Genomic DNA, 21,475 nt, shown 5'->3' with positions numbered 1-21,475 from the left:
AAATTAGTATTTTGTATTTTGAATTCATATTGAGTGTGAAATCTTCGTACTAAAAACTATCAATATTGACTTAGGTTTCGGGGTAGGCCCTCCATTATTTGGCTATAAATAAAATCTAATTCAGGTATGTCATAGTTTTAAGAACCTAATACATAAAAATACGGTTTCATGATATTCTTATTTTAAATACTGCAAGAATTGAAATATTTAGTTTTTATACTCTACAAAACTATGTTGTCAGGGTATTATAGCTTTGTGTAGCCACAAAAGTTTGTAACGCCGCGAAATATTGGTCCTAGAACCACCTTTAAGTATACCGATCGTCATACCTCGACTAGCTGAGTCAGTCTAGACATGTGTGTCCGTCCGTCTGTCCATTATAATTTGTAAACACGATTCAGGCCACAGTTATGGACCAATCTTTACGAAAATTTGCATGTAGGATGGGTTCTGGCCAATGAAGGTCCGATTTGAATTTGACACATGTCACTGATTTGGCTCAAGGACGAACCCTATTGAAATTGCAGAAACTCGGTTCAGATTTAGATTTAGCTCCCATATGTATCCATTATGTTAATGGAGCACCAAACTCCCTACATTTTTTGTCCGATTGAGACAAAATTTTGCACAGAGTACTGAATTAGGTCTAGATTGTTATACGCCAACTTTTGTTTAAATCGGTCCAGATTTAGATATAGCTCCCATATATAGTTTCGTCCGATTTTAGGTAAATGGTGCACCAAACTCCCAATATTTGTCCGATTGAGACAAAATTTTGCACAGAGTACTAAATTAGGTCCAGATTTATACATGTCAAGTTTTGTTGAAATTGGAAATTTTGCACAGAGTATTTAATTAGGACCAAATTGATGTATGTCAAGTTTTGTTGGAACCGGTTCAAATTTAGATATAGCTCCCATATATAGTTTCGTCCGATTTTATGTAAATGGAGCACCAAAGAGCCAAATTTAGGCTGAAATGGCGCAAAATTTGGCACAGCGTACTGAAGTATGTTCAAATTTATTTATGCGAAGTTTTGTTGAAATCTGTTCAGATTTAGTTGTAGCTCCCAAATATAGTTTCCTCCCATTTTATGTAAATGGTGCACCATACTATTGATGTTTGTCCGATTGAGACAAAATTTTGCACAGAGTACTGAATTAGGTCTAGATTGATGCATGTCAAGCTTTGTATTGGATTTTGTGTCGTGATAAATTTTGGATAGCACACTGTGTCCATTTCATTTACATATTTTGCTCGATGATTGACATTCAATTTTTCATAATTTTCAGATTGGAACCTAAAGTGGTGAAGGGTATCATATAGTCGGTCCCGCCCGACTTTACTACTTTCCTTACTGGTTTATAAATAAGAATGGTGTTTGAAGATCCTATTAAAATTTTCAATGAAAACCGGCTGTGATTGACATTTTGAAGTCATAATTACATTTTCCATATTATGAATCTCTGTTAGATAATTCACTATCTGGCAGAATTTTACATCCTTTATACTTCTTGGACTTCAAGCAAATTACTACATGTCAGAGTTCGTCTTAATAGTTTCTAGTAGTAACTGTGACATTGTATTATTTTCTAGGAATATCGCCAAATGATTCTCCGTAAATTGTTCTTTAGGTAAGCACTTTGTGCTATAGATGTAGTCTCTAAAATTTAGAAATCTTGGCAGTGGCATCCGACGACCAACAGTTGATCACTTTATTAAGAAATTCTCGAAAAATGTATATATTCTAACTTTATTCAAACAACATCCAAATTAGGCTGAAATGTCAATGTCCAATTGTTGAGACTTATACAAAACTCCCCTTGTTGTATATTTCGTTAATTATTATTAATACAACCTTAAATAGTTCAAAAATCCAACACCCAGAATTTTATGGTCCATGAGATATGATTTTTTTGATACATCTTTCTTTCCTTTATGAAATATTAAATTATACTTCCACTAATATGCAAACTTTAAACCCGAGGTACATTTTTACATTTTCCTAAATTTCACTGAAATACTTTTCCAAAAAATTCTTCTCACAACTAGAAATTCCTTGCCGTAACAAAATTACTTGTGTCATATTAAAGAGATATTTATGAAGCATTTCAACCTGTCCAACAGATGAATTTAATATCAACTTTAAAACCACAAAAATATACATATTTTACTTTTCTTGTTGTTTTAGATGTTGTTGCTGTTGGTGCTGCTGCTGTTGAGTTGATCTACTGCATTGTTGTTTTAGTTGCTGCTGTTGTTGTTGTTGTTGGTTACATGATGATGCCACAAAAATTGCCTTCAGTTGTTGAATGCCCCATGATGAAATTACTTTACACCTTCCCTGAGAAAAATACACCCGCACCAGTGTTGGCCACTTGGACATTCCTTTGGCAAAAACTGAACAAAAAAACGAAAACATGAATATTGTAGAAAGTTTTCTCCCTTCTTGCTGGCCGAACATGTGTGGTCAATGGCATCTATGTACATACACTACGCTTATATGTGTATCCATAGAGCCATGTCCATGGCCATGATATCCTTTGGACAAAGAATTTTCGTTGAAGGTATGAATATACCGCCCGCCCGCCACATGTACACACACTCATAGATACAAACAAACAACCGAACGCAAATAGTTGAATAGTCTCCTGGAATTGAGCAGCTGTTTGGTGGTGATGGTGTTTTTTGCTTGAGGGGCTCCTTTTAAAGTTGGTCAACCACACGAAAATACACAGAAAGCTGACCATAAAACATCAATGCCACACAACAGGAACAGTGGCAAATACCAAACGAACATATGGCCCTTGCAATGGAACCACTAACACCACAATCAAGAAGCAGGCAGGCAGCAGTTTTTTTTGTTTTGCAGAAGAACATCTCAACAACATCAACGTCACCGTCGGCTGGCCGAAAGAAGCAAAAAATAAACCGAATACAGCAGGAGGACCAACAAGTTGCCAAAGGTTTCAGACATTAGCATTAAACATGAGAACGGAGGAAAACTTTTCACTTGGCTGAGTTTTTAAGGGTCTCGGGGCAGACGACAGCAGGGTAGGGCAGAGGCTAGTGGTCAGGGGTAAGTACATCATGACATGCATTAAATGGTAAAACTATTCTCTCAAATAAATAACCAGGAGAGAAGCTATGATAATTTACAGAAATAACTGGATACTGTCAGTATTTCCTATAAATGAAGAATGGAACATTTTTGAGCACTGTTTAAACTTGAGCAAAAAATGCTGATCCAAGTATAAAAAAAATTATACATCCGAAGCCCAATTGCAATCCATATATACATTGGGTTAAGTTAAGTGTTAATTTTCTAAGTACTCCGAAGTTTACTATCTTCCGATTTTGAAGATTTTGTACTTTCCATGTATTTTCCGTTTTACTATGCTTACATATTTGGATGGCGTTAGCTTAATATTTCAACCAAATTGGCTATATTTGCGTTTCCCAAATAATTTTGGGTGCTCCGAATTGTTTCCTTGAAATAATAAAATGGACATTGATGTCCGACCTTTTAAATATGTTAGATACAATATTTACTTAAATATTTCCTTACTTATCAGACCACACACTATCACATAACTACATACTCTCATCACATTCAGTGATACAACTTACATACCTTTCTTACTGCATAATTGTGGGAAAATATCCTGACGTTTGATGAGGCATCTCGGCTGTCATTGATACTCTTGTTGCTTGTGTTGGAGTATTTATATGGCATTAAGTAATCAGATACTTTCTCCACAACAACAAAAACACTATGTGAATTTATAACAGCACTAAAGGCATGATGTTCATTCTATATGAACTTAAAAGTCAATACACTTATGCGTGTTTCTGTGTGTGTATGTACGGTTGTATATGTATCACAAAAGACTTGACGCAAGGAGCAAGCCTTGTAAAATGTTCCTTTTTTTCCGCCACACCAAAAATTGTCCAGACTTTCTTTATTTTTTTGTGAAAATATGTTCTCGTAAGAAAAGAAAGTACAAAAACACTGAAATTTTCAATTTGAAAAGAGCAGAGCATAAATCATAAAATAATGTCACAGTTTGTTAAATTTTCAAAAGAAAAGGAAGGACATGCAAGTCTCTAAATTGACTTGACCAAGTCCCTTAATATCCTTTAGGGTATATCGTGGAAGGATGATTTTTAGCAAAATGAACTTCATATATTTTTGTCGTTGTCACTCAAAGGAATTGTCTACATTTAAGAATCACACACATACGGGGGATAAGGGATGTCAGTGTAGTGTGAAAGAACATGCAAGACTAATAATTTTGTTTTCAAATATAGTGGGTTAATTTTGTGGAAAATTTCTACTGAAAAAACAACAGTAACCATTTGCAAACATTTGTATATATATTATAAAGTGGTTGAGCAATTAAACCATACATTTCATGTGGCGTATGCGTGTTGTTACAATCATGATTTATATTACGTATACGCTTCTGTGACACATGCATTTGTATCGGTTCTAAATCGAAAGAACTACATTTTGATGAGTCTTGGTATGATATTACCAATCGACTTATGTTATTTGGAAAGTTAAGTAACATTTTGAAACCGAAGTAGGCGGCGGAGTCGAGTTAATTTTTTCTACTAAGACAACGACCCTTACATTATTAATAATTAATAAGAGAATGGGAAGAATTTAAATTATATGTACATATACAAATTGCATTCGAATTCTATGAGAAGCTGTCATCCCTATGCCTGTCGACTTGTCATGCCATTGAAAAATGAAAACACAAAAAATTAAACAACACCAATGTTGTTTGTTAAACTAAATTAAGCAAGAAATACAAGAAAAATGTTTAGTTTTAACATTTGTCACAGGTTCCTTTTTAAGGCATAGATGCAGACGAGAAAAATGTGTTTGAATTTAAAGAAAATTAAAGTCTACAAAGTTATTACAAAAGGACCAAAATATAGTTGGTAAAGAGAACTTTTCAGTACTCTATGAAACAGGTGATTTGTAAAAAATTGAATATCATTGAAAGGCTGTCCATCCGGAGATCTTGGGTTTTCTTCTCTATAAAAATGTATTATATATGTAATCGTCAATTTGTTGTCACACTCATAAACCGTGGTGTACCAATATTTGATTTTGTTGCTAAATGAGTGTCTAATTATCCTGAGGCCTCTATAATAATTTACTCTGAGAAAAATCAAATCTCTCATCATTTTGGATGTGTCGTTATAAAACACATTTCTTATTGGCCAAATTATATAAAAATCATTTTGGGGAAATTGCTGTTTCTGCAGCAGGTTTGAACACGTAAACAAACAAAAGTTCGAGTTTAGTTCCTATGTTACGACCTACACCTACTCATGTCGATGACCTACTGTTGACACTTTCAGATCTCAGGATATGTTCCTGTCTGGTCTGAATGTTCTACCACTACATGTCACTAACATTTACATACCGTAATGACTCCTCATGGTTTACTATTGACCGGCCTATAGTTTTGTAGGAGATCAAAATCATTTCTTTCTCATAAGTCTGTTGGCATTGTTTCAATATTTTAGTGTATTTGGTGGTCGGAACTTTATTACAATTGAGCTTTATTTCGGCCATCCATCTGGTACCAACCTACAGTAGGTGTGTATTTACATAAGGGCATTTTCATATTGTTTCGGATGGATGCCATTTATGCAGCGGTTTTTTGTTCCACATATGTGTTAGCACCCGATTCTATGATCTCCATACATCAATGTTTGTTTCCTTATTAACTTCTAAGTCTGGTGATCGCACATATTGTTGATCTTTTAATTTATCAAATTTCATGCCTATACATTCGAACTTTTTGGAATGGATGACAGTTTTGAAGGTCTCCGATAGATGTAGGTTTTTGGATTGGACCGTATATTTATGTAAGTTCGCAGTATAGGAAAAATTAAAATTTTAGAGGATTTTACTCTGCCCGGAATATCCCCAAAAAGTTACATAACATAATATCTATAAATATTAATAAAAAAGAAGACCCCGTTGGCGTATAAAATGCCTTATTCAATATTCTTTGGTCGTTATACCGTTTTTATATTGTGTAAATAGATCTAAGACACCAATGATATTTTTTATATATAATACCCTTCTAAAGTTCTACTTATCTAGTCTCCCATAAATTAGATATCTATTTGACCTTCTATAAATAAAATTACGCTTTTTGGTCTTCTATACACCAAAGTCGTATAGAGTGTCAATGGAGCTTCTATACGTAGAGCACCCTCTATACATAAAAATTAAAATTATTTCTAAAATATTCGCAAATTTGAAAAAAAATATTAAGTCATGCTTAAGTTGTATTATTTATAATCGATAAAAAATGCTTGTATTTTTGGGACCTTTTAAAATTTAATTCATAATATTTTTATGATTGGTATTTTTTTGAAGTTATATATTGGTAACCCTTTTTTGTGAGTTTTAACATTTGGGCTTATTTGCAAAATGTAATATAAATATTATAACAAAATTTTGTAGCAAATTTACGATCTTTGGAAATATTTAATATCAGACAAGTCATATTTTGCATAAATGTATTTAATATTTAATTTCCTTGCAGAATTTGTATAAATCACAGTAGAATATAATATTAAAAAACGGTAACTGTAAACTGTAACATTAAACAAATATTCTTTAAATTAGTTTCATAGCTCCTTATAGGCTTGTTAACAAATGGAATGCACCAACAGTATCCGCTTTTAAACATGTAGAGCATCTATCCAATCTGAGTTTATGGTCATTTGTTTCTTGGAATGGTCCTCGATATACGCCTTCGTACAACAAACATAAACACATACATGTACACTTGTAAATATAAACAAATGAGACTTAACATACATGCATGCGTGGGTGAGTGTGTGTTTTTCTATATGTTCAAGTGCATTTAAAATTGTTGTTAGTATTGTTGATTTTTCATCACATGCTTCAATTATTTTTTTCAGCTAACTGACCAATTCACAATGTATATATATTTGTATGCATGTATGTACAAACACATGCACACACACAAACACATTTCCTTTTTTTTGTTTGAAATATCAACATGCGTAAATGCTTGAAGTCAAACATACCGACAAAAACACTGGCCATTTATGTCAATTGTTGCTTTGCACCAGAACACTTTAAGGATGTTTAAAGAGAATTTAGAAAATAAATATTTCGATATCACAGAGGCCTTTTGTGTACTTGGACATTTTTCTCTCAAGGCTGTAAAGCTTATCACACTCTGTTAATCAAAATGCAAAGAAAAACGAGACTAATGAAAGCAATATTTTGTGGGATATATGTACGAGTATGTATGTTTTGAAATATGATATAAGTATCATGGAAGTTTAAATTAGAAAAAAATGGTTTAAAACTCAAAACTAAATTTAAACTCATTTTAATTTATACACTAACCTCTGTTTTTCCATGAGACAGTTCCTAATCCTATATATCGTTTGCATAAATCAATTTATGTGTAAAATAAAACTATTAATTATCGGCAACGATGGAGCGAGGGTATATGCACAAAATATATTTGTTTTTTTTTATCCCAAATGACCCACAAACTGATTTACTACTGCCACAATTTTAATTTTTACCATTTATCAAAATTTAATTTATCGCAAGATTTCTTTTTAATAAACGAAAAATATATTTTTTCTGTTTCTTTTTTTTTTTTGAAACTCTGCCAAAGTGCAACCAGATGACAACATGATTGAATCTCAGCGTGACATGAATTCCATTTCTGAAAGCTATATTTTTGGCTACAACAAAACAACCAACTAAGGCGGGCATTAGTTTTCATGGAAAATTAGTAGTTTCCTACAAAACTTCGAATGAACATAATTTTGGGATTTTGTCCGACCGACAAAGAGCGGAGAGTGAGTGGAGAGAGAGAGAGAGAGAACTAGAGAAATTATTGAGGAAATAGTTATTACCATTTGTCTTCCGTAAAAATGCTTAAAGGAAACTTGGTATCCTCCTATGTGGCAAGGCCACAGAGACATTTACCACTGGTGGTGGTATTGTTGTTGGCGTTGTTGTTGCAACTTGTACATGTTATTGCAGATACATTGAAAGTTTCCGTGTTTTCGGTTGCAGTCGCCATTGTCGTCGTCGTCGTTGTTGTTGTTGTTAATGCTTGTGGTGTTTGCTTATGTTGCTGTTGGTAGTGCTTTATTATCCTTTATATTTTTATGAGTTTTTATAGTTGCAGAGTCATATAACAATTCTCCCATGGCACAGTCACATAATTGCAATTTGTTGAAAAAGTTCAAATGAAGATGACCTTCGCAACACGACGACGACAACGACAAACGAGCTGTGAACCTCATGGCCAACAGCAACAGCCAGCCAGTAAAAACAAAGTTGAAACAACAGCCAAGTGCGTGAGTCCCCAAACAGGGAAAGGGTACCTTTTTTTAATAGAGTGCAACATTAAACAACTTAAATATAGGTAGAGGCGTTTGAATCGAACATGTGGTACCCTTCTTAGCCAGTGGTATATTTCGTCTTCTTAACCAATGGTACATTTCATCTTCGAGATATTTAAGGTTTATCTAGACAGATGATTATTTTGTTCTTCTATATAAATACTGTTTTGGAGTTCTAAAAAGTGAACACCCTGTCTTGGACTATTCATTGAAAATACCCTTTTTGGTTTCCATATATAAAAGGCCTTACTTGATATTTTATACATAGAAACCATTTTTGGACCTCTTGAGTCTATACAAAGAAACACCAGTCATCTGCACATTGAAGAAACCTTTGGTATTTTTTTTTTTAATATCGAATACCCCTAAAACTTGTACTTATCTGACCCCCCATAAATTGGATATCTATTTTGCCGTTTATACTAAAAATACTCGTTTTGGTTTTGTACACACAAGAGTGGTATTCTGTCAATGGGGCTTTTATACGTAGATGACCTACCTCGTACTCCATATGTAGGGTCCCCTCAGACCCTCAATAAGCAGAATATCCATCATGTCCTCTATACACAAAAATACAAAATTGTTGGGCTCATACATCGGAATACTTCAAAATTCCCTACAAAACGAAGATTTCTGCTGATAGATATATTAACCCTTTCTATGAGGATGAGTCTAACATTTATAATTGTTGCGGATTGTCTTGCATAGGGTGCATTCATGTATGTTCTTCAAATTTAAAGCACACATTGTATATATATTTAGCTACAGAATCTATGTCATTGTTTCGCTTAAATTTTCATCTTAGTAAACACTTACATATTTCCATATAAAAATTAAATTGAATCCCATATTCCCAAAACACAACAACAAGAACCTGGCTAAAACTTAAAAACAAAACACATTTCTATGTTGGCTTACAACTTGCTGCTGTTGCCGTTGCTGCTACAGCCAAGGAAAAGGAAACACGCACGCCAAGTGACTGCCACAATAATTTTGCATTTTAAAATCGTCTCCGGTGAGCATCTTGGGATGGCCGTTTTTTGTGTTTCCCCTTCCTAAAGTCACCCTTTCGAGTTGCTTACCTTTATGACTGGGCTTGGTGTGTTTTTACAACAACGTTCGTGGAAGCTAAATAACAAAAGTGGAAAAGTTTCCCTGGCATCGTTGCATGTTGCTGCAACTTTGGTAAATTGTTTCATAGTTCCACTTTAGCTTCCGCTGCTACGACTCAATCGGAAAGTTTAAGTGTAACCGTGCTTGGTTGCATTGTGAATTATTTGAAGTTTTCTGGTCGGTGTTTTATTTTTGTTTTTATATATTAAAGCCTTGTCGTTGTTGCTGCTGTTGTTGTTGTCTTCTCTTCTCCTTTGGCAAAACACACAACACATTGCTACGCGTGATGCATTTGAAATGCGTTTTTGGTTGCGTTGTGCCATTGTGATGCCGCTGGCAATCTTCCCAACTTTATGCCTTTGGATTTTGAGAATTGTGCTGTGCCGAGCCGCGTCTTGCCTAGCCGCGTCTTGCCTCGCCGCTTTAATTCTGTTGTGTGCCCACTGCTCTGCGGGCATAGTTTCTGAGGCTTTGTCTTCGTGGTTAGGTGTTGGCTAAAAGTTAAGCATTTTCCTGCGTCCAGTGTTTTGCATTTGTATGACTATGTTTTTGTTTCCCGTTTTTTGTCTGCTTGGAATCTTTAGGAGCATGAGACACAAGCGTTTGTGGCATTTAGCTGTGTTGCTGTACTATTTTGAAGTTTACCACGTGAACGTGAATGAAGGAAAAGTTTAGTTACGTTACGCTTGAATCGCTTTCTTTTTGGTATTCAGTTTATTGTCCAACGTTTAAATTCCGCTACGTGTCTTTGTAGAAAAGTATATTTAACAGTTTTTCGCAAAAGTTGCCAAATACAATGGGTTGTTGTAGAAAACTGGGTTTGGAGAGGAAAGGATTTTTGGGATATTGTTCCCATGTAAGCATGTAGCTACTGCACATAGGGGAATTATATTTGTTAAACTTAGTAAAGTCAAAATTGGGCCTATGGTTAAACAGAAACCTTTTAAAGAATATTTTTTCACGGCCGACGGTCTGTGAAAGGCATGGCTATGAATATGTTTTCAAGGGTTAATCAAAGGCGTGGATTTTTTTAAAAAATATTGTTAATATTTATGAGTATACCTGAAACAACTTAAACAATTTCCACTTTTTGAAATTCATTTAAGTAGCCATGACTTTTATAAATATATGTATTGTCATTGAAATAGGTGTAGATATTTTATTGTATTGAAAAATGTTCACAGTCTGTGTTCAACCCTTAATAATAATCGTTGCTGTTCTTCTATAAAAAACTATCCTCGGAGTACTTCTACTTTTTAACAAATATTTTCTCAAGCGTCTACCAAAAATTAAAGAACTTAAATCAGGCCCAAACTTTGTATATCAGAATATTTCTGTCATGATTAGATACAGATTGTCTATATAATGATTCTTAAAATCCCATTACATCTATATACTTTTTATTTCACCTAATCGAATAACTCTTTTTACCTTAGTGGACGACAAATTCCACTACCATAGTTGGTATTAGTTAAAATTTTGTAACTGCTGACAGCTAACAAGACTATTCACACGGCATTGTTTAATTCGGCTGACAACTAAATAGCATGGCAAATCAACCCTTTTTGGTCGAATAAAGAAAATCTCAAGATGTTTCCATGTCTAAACAATAACTTGTAGCAATGCTTATTGTCTTTGTTAGTGATTCGCATAAAAACGGGGAAGTTGACTTCCAGCGAGACACGCGCAACATGCACTCATCGCCCAGTTATTCTCAGCAGCCACTACCAGCTTCAGATTCATTCATTGCCATCAGCAACAATGCAACGCTACGCAAAGCAATGTGATGCAGAGTGCGATGCGATGCCAAGCGAGCGTTATTTTACTGCATTCAGCAAACAATTCAACTTGAGCTACTCAAGCCGGAAAAATACAATTTGAATTTGTATGGTAACACGACAGGAAGAGGAAATAAAGACAACACAAATAGACAGAAGAGGCTCCACTATATTGTAATATGGAAAACAAAGCATAAACGGTGGAGAAAGAGATAGGGAGAGGCAGAATAAGAAACAAAATGCTGACTGACTGCATAAATGAATGAATGAATAGCTGTTATTGGAATGAGGCTGACTGCAATAAAAATAAAAAACATGAACGACATGGCGTGGAATAAATAAAGTCTAAAAATCGACTCCAGTTATAACCCTTTTTATTCTAGCCCACTCCATCAATGCAACGGACAGGCTTGTCTGACTTCTCTTCCTTCCTATTTAGTTTTGAATGCTTGGTTTTTCCACTTTTATTTTGCATTGCAACTCAAACCACTTGATCTTCATTAAAACACAACGGCATCATTCAACAGTGAAGGAGAGAGAGAGAGAGAAAAAAAGCACCTCATCAAGCCAGACAGTTAGACGCTTTCCCCCAAGGATGGCTGGCTGGTTTGGAGTTTGGACTTTCTAGACCAGCCAGCAACAAATTGGGGGTAAGCAAATTGTATTTATTTATGAAATAATACTTGGACACTGGTATTGATGGACTTGTATTCGGTTAGAAGAATATATTATGTAGGGTTTGATATGAATAAAAATATATTTTAAATTATATAACATGACTGCAAGTCATTAAGGGCGGCTACATCCTTCAGCCAGTACATCGTTTTTTCGAAACCTCAGGGTCCGATTAGCATTTATCTATAAAATGAGAGATTTTCATTTGATGCAGCAAAGGTAACAATAAATTATAATATAACATCTTAAATCCCCGGTATCTAAATGATAGCAATAATAAAATATAATAATTATAATTAAATATACAATGAATTGCGGTTGTAGCGAACTAGTTCGGACAAGGCTTGTTAGTTCGCATTAGAAGTAGTTCGTTAAAATCTTGAGTAAGGTAAAACCTAGGCCTATCAGAAAATAAAATATTTAGTAGGAAATTACAAGGTTTTGTGTTTTTTAGACAATACGTTTTGTATGAAAAATATGTCTTAAAACTTCGGGACCAGAAAATGTGTTCGATACAAAAAAAAAAAAAAAAAGAATTGTTATAAGCATTCTCGAGATATATATCAAGGGTGTACATATATCATTTCTGGGAGATTATTACTGAATCCTGAAAAAGGAAACCTTTTAACCGACTGATGTGTTATATACTAATCAAACTACTGTACAACACTCAACAGGATAAAATCATGTTGCATTAAAATAACAAACACACACACATGTGCACAGCCCCTTTTTTCTTCGTCTCAAAAAGAGTCCATTCTCATGGGATGCCGATGGTGGTTATGTTGTTGCTGGCTAGCCCAGAATTCTTGCGATGATGACTCTGACGCGTTGTTTGATATTAACATCACCTGACGCGTTGCCATGGGTACAACAATCAGCTGAGTGAGTGGGTGTCAGAACGTGTTGGCTCCGTGAGTAAGTAGTGAGTGTCTGTGAATGGATGTTGAACACCGACTGAGTATGAGACAATGTTGAATGTGGCTGGTGTTGATGATGATGATGACGACAACGACGATGATGAGTACGTGGATATATGAATGAAAATTGAAGAATGCACTTAAATTGTGACAAACCCTTGGCAACAACCCCTTTTGGCTTTTTTTGTGTGAGTTGAGGCAGGCTAAAAGCAACATGGTACATTGTCGCTATTCTAGCGACACGGACGACACTTCCTGCGCCAGGACCACCAATGTCCACCCACCCATTTCAGTTCTACGATTTCTGTTTAGAAACAAAAGTTCTGGCTCATAAATGCGTAGTTATTGTAAAATGAAATTGAAGTAGCAGTTGTTGGAAGAGATATATTCTCCCTCGTGTTTGAAGTGACAGGAAACGTAGCAAACAACAAATTCAAAATGTTCCTGTTGCTGTTACATTTCTGTTGTCCCATTGTTCGGTGCCAGAACATTGGGGAAAAGTATTTTTAAAGAACTGGGCATGTTTCACCTACAGTAAATGGATGAAATATTATGCTACGCCTTAGGGTTTTATAACATGTCGGGTATAGGGACATTTTAATATCCAAATATTAGAGCTTTAAGTGGGCTTATTTGCAAAAAGGTTTTAGATGGTAAGATTTTAATTTTTTTAGGAATTTTTTAATCCTTTTCATTTTTTTAAATATTTGTCCACTACTTTAGTACCACTCTCTGCTGTAAGCCCCCATATAAAGTAATCGCTTTATGGAATGTCGCAACAGCTTTTGCTATGAGCGTAGATTTGTTTAATGGACTGCTATTTAAGCTATAATAGTGTTTCATGTATGATACTAGCAATACCTCGAAATATCCACCGGAGACCCCACAAAGTATTATATTCTTGATCAGAATAAAATTGACCGTCTATTGAAATCACGATAGATATAGCAATATTTAATATAGAGCTCAGAAATTTTGCACACACATTGTTAGTACACCGCCAATATTTGGTATTTTGAGTTCTCATTGAATAACATATATCCGCACCAAAAATTTTTAATATTGACCAAAGTTTCTGGGCAGCCCCCGTATAACAGCGACCCCCAGTATTCGGTATTTTGGAGATATTTGGACAGGTTTTCTAACCAAATTGTCTGTAATTTTGTATTTTAGGTTCTAATTGTATAGTTCATTTTTGTACTAAAAATTCTTAATAGGGTATCCCCCAATACGGTATTTTGAGAATTTTGGACACGGTTTTGTATTGGCTGTCAATTTTCACTACCAAAAAATATCAATATTGATCTCCATTTTATTATAGACCCATATTACGGTATGTTCAAGGTCCTATCATAACCTGAGTTTTATCTCAGAAGCTCCCATTAATTTTAGATATTTTTATTGTCATGGAGGGTAAAAAAAGTTCAGCCGGGCCGAAACTAACATTTCTAATCATGCGATGAAATGTATAAACATTTTTGTTTCATTTTCAATTTTCTAACCCTATACTGTATGGATTTACCACAAAATGCTCTTGAACATAGACAAACGTGCTTTTTAAGCGTTCTAAGCTCATCATCCACATTCTACTTGCATACATGCTCCCCACCCACTTTTCTCTATCACTCACTTACTTCCAACGTTGGAGGACAACGGCCATCAGCATCATCATCGTCAGTGTCCTCATCAATGAATTCATGAATGCAACAACGAATCTACGGACATATGAATGGATAAATGCAGAAGTACCCGAAGCAGCAGAAGAAAATGTGTTTGAGTGTCAATGTGTATTGGTAAGTGGCGACTCTTGAATATGTGTGGATCTACTCATACACACACACTTGAAGTGGCTCATACCCAAACTCACACCCACTTGTTGTAGCTACTTGCCACACTCTGCTGCGTATGGAAGGATGGCTGCTTGTTGACTGGCTTTGTTGTTTCTTTTTCTGTTCTGTTTCTGTTGCTCTTGTTATCCTCATTTCAACTGTTATTCATCCGTTCGTTGCTTCTGTTTTGCTACTGCTGTTGTTGTTCTTGTTTTTGTTCATCTCATATTCTACAAACGACCATTCAGTCAGCCAGTTATTCATTCATGTCTCTTCCGGCAATCAAAATCGCTGTTATTGTTGCCGGAGTTGTTGTTGCTTCTGTGCTGCAGTCATTGGCATTGTTAGTGTTGCTTCGTTGCCGTTGTTGTTGTAACGACAATTACCAAATAGCAAACCTCCCGTCATCAACATCATCAGCCCCAAAGCAACTGACTTCCACTAAGTCTTTTTGCGCTCTCTATATCTCCCTTAGCTACTGTGCAATTGATGACGCTTTTTCTTGATGGTCGGTCCACTTGTTAGTTTTAAATGATCTAATCTCACACCTGTTCGCACACACTCAGGAATAGTTTATGTTTCGTTTTTTTATTCGATTGGTCATTCACTTGTAAAAAAACTTACTTGGACTATTGTGTTAAGTTGGATCACATTATTAGTGGGAAGAAATCATATTTATTAATGCAAAGTTAACAGTGAGTTATTGTCGTATGTCAAATTCCAATAAGAGGTGATAAAATAAATGATTGAATGTTTATGCTGTTAGTAATGGCTAAAAATAAAGCCACCACGAACACTCATACAGGAGCATATCCTTTACATGAAAATTTGAATCAATCTTAAAGTCGTTGCTTTATGTACTCGATAGCATCAGACAGAATCGTTGTGGTCTTGAATCTAGTCTGATCTATTTATGTAGTCCGTATCTTCCATGTGGTGCCAAAGGAAGAAGTCGCAAGGTATTTAGTCACAAGATATCGGTGGCCAATTGCTACTCGAATAGTTTGAGTAGCATTTAAAAAACGTAGTCGCTTGGCTGACACAGATCATAAATTTTTTTAAGTAAACATTGTCCAGATCCATATCATCCACCTCCGACCTATCATTAAATATATCTCGCAGAGTGCAATCCGTTCATTGCAGCTACAACCAAATAGTAGGACGTTACGGACGGAGACGCATCTAAAAAAATAATTCTTCTTAAATTCCTCATTACGTTTGAAACACCTAGAAAAATTTACCGGAGACTCCACAAAGTATATACATGCTTGAGCAGAATAAAATTCTATGTCGATTTACGAATGTCCGCTGTTGAAATTACGATAGAGATTGCAATATTTAGTATGTTTGCAAATGGGTTATATCGGTTTACGTTTTGGTGTGGCCCTCATATGACGGTACCCCACAATATTCGGTATTGTGGGGATTTTGCACACGATTTTCCAACCGAATTGGCTGCAATTTGGTATTTTGGGTTACAATTGTATATAACATCTACGTACCATAATACATACCCCATATAACGGTACTCTCCAATACTTGATTTCATGGACAGGTACTCTATCCGAATTGCATGTAATTTGGTATTATGGGGTTCTTGTTGTATAGCACATCACCGTTCCAAAAAAATATTGATATTGACCCAAGTTTCAGGGTGGCCCACATATAACGGTACCACCAATACTTGGAAATTTTGGGATTTTTGATAGATATTCCATAGGAGCTGGCTGTAATTTAGTATTTTGAGTTAGCATTGAATAACACATATCCGTAACAACAATTATTAATATTAACCCAAGTTTCAGGGTAGCCCCTATATAACGGTACCGATATTCGGTATGTTAACATTTTTAACAGGGTTTCCAACCGATTTGGCTGTAATTTTGTATTTTGGGTTGCCATTGGTTCTTATCATATTTTTTGATGCGTTTTGAAGAACATTAGCTGTAAGTTAGTATTTTGGGTTCTCATAACGATACCCACTACAACATCTCCGCACTAAAAATTATTAATATTGACCTAGGTCTGAATTTTGAGAATTTTAGATACGTTTTTCAGCCGAATTGGCTGTAATTTTGTATTTTGTAATCCCATGTAAAAACTCAATATTGATCTCTTTTTTATTATGGACCCATATAATGGTAGTCCCACTATTAGACCACATTTTTCTTACGAATTTTCGGTATATTCAAGGTTCTATCATAACATGAGTTTTCTCCTAGGAACACCCATTAATTTGCGATATTTTGATTGTCATCCTCGTGGAGGGAATAGAAAGTTTTCACTTGTTTAAACATTTCTTTTTGTTAAATTTTAGGCATTTCTATTAACATTGTCCGAATATGTCACGAAGCCTTAACTTATCATTACAAAACAGGGATGTACTGATAATAACAAGCCAATATTTTGTTAATATTTACAGTCAACTTCTTTATGTATGTATGCGTGAGTACATAGACAAACAAAAATATCTCTTAGAATATATGCATGTTATTGCTACTTATTCATGTGGGATTTGTTTATGTATTAACTAATACATTCTCACGTCTGTGTACTACGTACATACTTAAAATAATATTAAGTATGGATAAAAGTTAATGTAATTTTGTTTGAACATTTTAAACGGCAATGCCATCCATAAAGTAAACTCTTATACATGCATACATACACACACATATACGTACTTTAAGATACACGTACGCATATTTACCAAATAAAGGGACCCACTTATCCTCTTCCGTTTTGGGGGGATCATCGTACTTTTGTTTTAGATATGGTTGTGTGTAATAAGCATGTATATGTGTATCTATGTTTGTGTATGTCATTCTACGATCCTTGAATAATATTTATGACCATTATTGCTGATTATAACTGTCAACAATGTTTGTTTGTTTGCTGTTGATTATTTCTGCTGTTGATGGCGTTGTTTTGCTAGCACTGTTGCGCTACTTGACTGCTGTCTTAGTGGTTCCTCTGTTTGCTGTTACTTTAGGATGGCGAAAGTGACAAGAGTTTTGCATTTTCCAAGAATGAATGAATAATACTTAAATAGTTAGGGACCCCAAATTAGGACAAAATTTTATTTTCATTTTTTTATCGTTTGCCATCTTTACATACAAAATTTTTATGGACACTTGGAATGCATTCGTGGGTATGTCCACTAATCCATATAGGCACATTTCAAAAATTATGATTTCCTGGGATTACGTATTTATTTTCTTTCTGAACTCGATAAAATATGTTTCCCGCAAAATAGCTGCCAATGGTAGGGCATTTAAAATAAAACGTCTTCGCATATCTTCCTCATGCTTCTTTCACCTCATAACCTAAGTGTGGACACTTAAAAATTAAAAATCGTAAACAATGTCCATTCATAACAATAATGAAAGCAGACAAAAACGAAAGCAATGTTTCGAGAACAACAATAAAAACAACATTTATCGAAACAACTATAAAATCTTCTACAAGTTAACCAGGGGAATAACACTTGAATTTAAACAAAATAAAAAAGCCAACTTATATAACACACAAAAAAACAACATACACACACAATTACATTCACTTAACTATGTATAGCGATGGACTAGCTGTGGCTGCTGATTTCAAATAATGGCAATGTTTTTTTTTATTTTTCTACCGGCATATGGATGTAACTAAACACTTGGCAAAATGTATATGTGTTTGTATGGATGTGTGTTTATTTTAACATATATGAGTTTGTATTGATCCAAATAAGAGTTTATGTCAGTGTATGTATGTGTGTGTGTGTGTGAGAGTTTGTAAGCGTCTGAGTTTGTTAGGTTTTCAATTGTTATTAGTTTTATGTCCTTCGTTGGAATGAAAAGTAATTGGATTTGTTGATGGTTTTGGATGGCTTTGTTAACTCGAAAAGACCATGAATTGTTTGGTTGTTATTTTACGTTATTCGATTTTTTAGTTCATTTCCTTTTGTGCTCCAATGCCACTCCCCGACTCCGTCTTTATGTGCGCTCATTCTCTCTCCCACTCTTTTTATCTTCCACTTGAATTTATCTTGCCTTTAGCCACTATTACTATTATATTTTTGTCCAAGCTCTTCTTCATCGTTATCGACAAATTTAGATTGAAACATATACGAAAATATATATATATATACAAACACACACATATATAAAGATGTACATAGATATCGTATTGTATGTCATTCGTTAGATTATATGAATGGTTGGTTCATTGGTTGGTTAGTTAAATTTACCACTTTGGAAACAGGGTAATTGTATGTGTACACAACATTGTTGTCTTTGGAAACATACTTGTCTTTGGAACCAATGTGTACACAACATTTAAAGGGGAACTAAGAACATACTCCATAGTTTGAAATTTATTAGTTGATTTTGTAAAGATAATAAATAGGTTTAATTGTTCTACTTATTCATCACAGTGTTGCAATTAAATTGGTTGGCGTTTTTGGGACACTTCTTGAAAGTACACCCTGTTGGCATATCATGTTCTCCATTGTTCCAATTCTTTGACTATTTGCATTGGCTAAAATTTAATATAGAATCGTTAAGCGAAGTAGTTGTACTACGAAATTTATTTTGCGAAATATATAAACTATGTCTTTTTAAAACTGGACGTGTGTATTGCCGTAAACTTTATAAAATTTGATTTTGATTTGAGGCTCAAAATATAAAAAAAGAATGTTAATATTATTCTAGCTTCTGATATATTGTAATATGGAAAGCATAGCTAAATACAAAAAAGCATTCCCCTATTCATATTTCACTCCTAATTCCTACAGGGTTATTTTACCCATTGTACACCTATATAAAGATGCAACATAAACCAAAATTATTTTACAATTGAACAAAATGTTATTTATTTTCCACTTGACAACAATTATTTTTCTGGTATTATAAACATTGAAATGTTTTGTTGCTGCTGCTGCATAGTGTTTCCTGTAATAATCTTATTATGTCGATCAGCAACTACAACGACATAAAATTGAATCAATTATGAAGTTAAACAAAAATTCAACAAAAAGTAAAAAATATGCACTTGCAATAAAAAATAATTATTTAAATGACAGTGTGTTGTGTAGGCTTTTTTTATTTTTATTGAACATGACATGTTGACAGACCTATGCAGATGAAACATTTCTATGGTTAGTAATGAAGGATAAAAAAATGGAAACAAATGTTTATGGGCAATATGTTAATAATTGATTTATTTTTATTCAACCTAGGAATAGAATAACAATTACTGGAAATTTTCTATATACAAATTCGACGAATGAAATTGAGGAAATTCAATGATTTTAACAATAATGATATTGTATCAACCTATATAGATTATACCAAACCAATGAAGTTGCAAAATAAAACAGACTTTTTGGAATAAAAGAAAAGAGTAGATTTAAAGGGATAGTAAAATTATCAAGTCCGCGAATTTGATGGCAGATGGCATCGTAAATAATGGTCCACGATTTGATTTTAGTGGTCCGAACCCAAGTTTGACTATGAGGTTTTCCCTCTTGTTGATTTCACAGATTGCAAGGGATGATACAAATTTCGTCCTTAAATTCTTTAACTTGGCACAATCTGAGTCCTTCCCTTATCTTTAATATTTAGCAATTGTGCTGGAGGATTATATTCTTCATAAGGTTATGTGTATATCCGCCATTTTCTTTTTATATGGATGGTAATTTTTTGATCGGATTAAAATATTGATTTGTACATCTCCCACCGCCTCTTGGAAACACGATAGAGCTCCCAATTCATTAAAATAGAGCACATAAATTGGTACTTCTTCTACGATGTTTGGTACATCCTCATTATCATTTAAGGCCTTGGCTTATTTACAAACCAAAGTAGCTGAAATATGACATTTTGGGTTCCTATAGCGTAAATTCACCATTGCAGACAATTTTCAATGTAGATACATAACTCCCATTTACAGAATCCAGAATTTTTAACCACCTTGATTATGACTTGACATTCTGTGTAAAAACATTTTCCCAAAAAATTTATATTAAAGGTAGTGTAATTTTTTCATATAGCCTCCATAAAAAGGTCGCAAACCATTTTCGGTATGTTAAAGGTTCTAGTTGAACTCTCCAACCAAACTTAATATATGTAATTGGGATAAAATTCCACCGAAAATTAAAATACATATTAGAAATTACAGTTTTAGCTAATGTTCTGACATAATTCGCAGCAAGTCATAGATATAACTAAAAACGAAAAGTACACGATTGTATTTATGAAGTCCTATATAGATCTTTTGAAATGTATATATACGTTTCTGCTACAGTTACGTGGCATTTTGCCTCCATCACAATATTTTTCATATATATATATAAATATAGTTATAACTGAATACAGTCACATCCTGTGGATTCAATTGCATTGAATTCATCTCTGACAGGCAAAACACATTTCCTTTAATCAATTACTGTATCAAGAAGATTCCAGATGAATATTTGTATTGAAACAAATTGACATATTTATTAATTGAACACTTTACGCAGCATGTTTTTTTCTGTTTCAGTATATTTGCATCAAGAAGCATTAAAAACTTACTGAATTGCATTCCGTCGTCGTTAGGCTGCTGCTTAGGTAGGAAGTTTGCTGATGCCATAACATGATTTGCTTCCTCATTCCTGGCACAAATAAATCACCTGCAACCACTTGAAACTTCGTTACATTCAAACATCGTCAGAAACAACAACAACAACAACAGT

Source organism: Musca vetustissima, unplaced genomic scaffold, assembly GCF_032173495.1.
Source record: "Musca vetustissima isolate MV318-11 ecotype Yass unplaced genomic scaffold, APGP_CSIRO_Mvet_v1 utg13467, whole genome shotgun sequence".
NCBI lineage: Eukaryota > Metazoa > Arthropoda > Insecta > Diptera > Muscidae > Musca > Musca vetustissima.
This window is presented reverse-complemented; position numbering follows the sequence as displayed.